Here is a 3226-nt window from a genome sequence, read left to right on the forward strand (position 1 = left end):
AAGAATGACACAATGTTTCCATGTTGTATTATGAAGTATGTATTTTATTGATAGATGAAACAAATTAGAAAATACATGACAAAAATGTGGTCCTACCAAATGTTAGGATTGAATTTTTTTCTGCGACAAAAATATCATGACATACCTCATGCTTCTATCCAACTATTCTCTGAATTTGGAAACACAAAATATTCCTAGGAAAATCCAAAACTCTGAAAATAATTGAATCAAAACTCTGAAGTTAATGAAGTATGAATTGAGGTGTTACGAATAGAGCCATTTCATCACAAATCACCATATCCTAACATTGGTATATATATTTTTTAGAGACATCCGTATGAGTATAAAGTTGCAGCACGGAATTCAGTGCTTCACGGATTACTGAATATTTCACTTATAACGAGTAATTTCCTAAGATAATTAAAGTAGAACTTCCAGAATATTCATTCATTTTTGGACTCAGCAGCTCAATCTACATATAATGAACATCTTATTTTGCTGCAAAGTACTTCTTTCCTAAATTTTGTCTGGGAGGCTATGATATTATTATTTGCCTTCTAGATCTATGTAGAAATCAAGTACTGCTCATGATATTATTGTAAATCATGCCCTAAAATACTAACGCCGCCTGCCACTGGTAGCCATAGACCAATTGTGACGTAACTAAGAGCGCGCGAATGTTCGGTGGTCGCTGCCATTCTAGATGTGGCAAGAATTATGCTACCGACTCCAATGAAATCCCGAGAAATTTTCCAGCGCCTTCGATTACCATATATAAACGCGATCCACTCGCCTATCGAGATAAAGTGGAAGTGACAGTGCGGTACGCGGAGCGATCTGGTAGAGTGATAAACGTTCGAATATTAGTTGAAGTGTTTGTTGTATTGAAGTTAAGTTTGATTCTTGTTCAGTGTAGTCAATTATTGGTAAATCAACTGGGAAAAACATAACATTTGGTGTCGCAAGTGGAATAAATGACTGAAAATTTTCTGTTTTATGGTGACAACAAGGAGTATCGATTACGACGAGATGGAAGAGCTTTAGAAAATGTTCGAGGCTTTGCAAACGGAACGATGAAAGAACGAAAACGCCGAAATGAAGAAGCTGAATGACGAAGGGAGGAAAAAAAGTTACACAGAAATGAAGATCGTATATTACTACTGGGTATTCAAGGAAAACAAGTAAACATTCAGGAAAAACAGAATTACTACTAGGTATTCAAGAAAAACAGTTAAATATTCAGGAAAACCAGGAAAAGCAGGAAAAAAATCAGATGTACTTTCATTTCTTTGGAGATGCAAAATATTCCCAAGTGAGTAGAAGGGAGGTACAGGAATTTATCCAAGAATTATTTGGAAAGGTATTTCAGGAAACAAAGGAGATTGGAAAACGTAGTCGATGAGAAACTTGAGGGAGTTGAATGGAATTTGAAGAGAAGTTTGAAGGAATTGACAAAAAGTTGAAATGAGTTGACAAACAGTTTGAAGAGGTTTTCAGGGAGCTTCGGAAAGAATTACCGGACACAAGGAGAACTGCTGTGGAAAAATGTAAATCGGAAACGACATCTCCCCCTTCTAGCAGCAGTTTTATTAAAACTCCAACTTTCAATGGCGAATCTTCATGGAGAATTTGAGACCGCTGCGGAAAATAATGGATGGAAAAATGAGGAGAAAGCAACAGCTCTCATACTGGCACTACGAGGAAAGGCCTTTGAGATCTGCAAAATATTCCGGTCAATAGGTAGAAGGATTATGAAGCAGTTATATCAGCTTTGGAAGTCAGGTATGGTAGTGAGCACTCTCAACAAGTCTAGGAAGCTCAACTGAAGTTGAGAAGTCAAGGTCCATCCGAGAGTCTGCAGGAGTTTGGGGCTGAAGTCGAAAGGTTGGTAAGACTCTCCTACCCAGGAGCACCTTATAATTTCACCCACTGGATAGCACCCATAGTTTCATGGACGGAACTGCATCATTCATGCTCTAAAATTTGAAGGTGCCAAAAATGCTTCGCGATAACAACGAAAAGTTTCAGTGAGGACCATCAACGAAAAGGAAGACGAAGGATCAGATTGATTCATGGTAGGTCTAGAGGAACTCTTCAAAAAAAAATTGATGAATGGAACTGCATCCAAGGCAAGAGGGCAATCTTAATGTTATAACTGCGGCAGAGGCAAACATTTGTAGCGGGAGTGCCGATCTCGTTCAACATTCAACGAAAGATGAGACTGGCGTTCGAAATCACCCTAGTTCGGAATTCGGAAAACTGAATTCAGCTAGTGTACATTGGCTGCTGCATCCCAAGCCCTCAGGTATTTGATTTCCATGATAGGACGCATCAGTAATAGCCTAGTTGTCGACGGATTTCTGGATAGTCATCAATGCCTTTTCACCGTCGATACTAAAGCAATGAGGTCAGTAATGAGATTGGCGGTCTATGGAAAAGCTGAAGTGAGACTTATGCTTGGAAATTGCTAAATAGAAACTATGGTATGGGGTGCCAACATGGGACTAGACATCATGGCTCCTTACGGATTCGTGGTGAACATAAGAAACAAATTGTTGAAAGTCGGAAATGAGGAAATTTTGCTCAACGTGCCCTCTCACCCTAATGATAACGTCAAGGTATTTATACTAGAAAATTTCAAAATTTGTCCCAACACTGAGAAAATCATTCAAGCTGAAATTGCTGGACCTGGCGGCTTAGGTACAACATTGGTAAAGCCATTCAACGACTCTAAATCAGGAATGTTCGTGACCAGATCTCCCGTAAATGGTAACAATCAGACCATTCCAGTAAGAATAATCAACCCCAATAATAACAGGGTGACTCTCAAGATAAGGCAAGTAATAGGCACCTGCGAACCGATATAAGAATTGCCAGAATTGAGGAAGAAATCAATCTACAAAGGAACAAAGGAACAATCCACAAAGGAACTCATCGATTCTTTCAAGAAGACGTGAAGCCTTCTGTCTGAAGAAGAACAATGCAAGGACATCCGATTCGTAGAGAAAGAGAACGATATGTTTGTGAAGGGCAAAATCGCAATGCACCCGCAACATTTGAACGCTTGATGGAGTTGGTGTTGGAAAACATGGTTGGTCTATTTTGATGACATTATAGTCACCTGTTAAATTTGAGGAGTATTCGACTTCCAAGTGACACCTTACCTATTTTGTCTCTTGCTGAATTGTTTCTCAGTGATAGCATTTTAGCGTTGAAAATACAAAAA

Source organism: Leptinotarsa decemlineata, unplaced genomic scaffold (genome assembly GCF_025532065.1).
Source record: "Leptinotarsa decemlineata unplaced genomic scaffold, Ldec_3_MD MMD2_tig00026307_RagTag_RagTag, whole genome shotgun sequence".
Taxonomy (NCBI): Eukaryota; Metazoa; Arthropoda; class Insecta; order Coleoptera; family Chrysomelidae; genus Leptinotarsa; species Leptinotarsa decemlineata.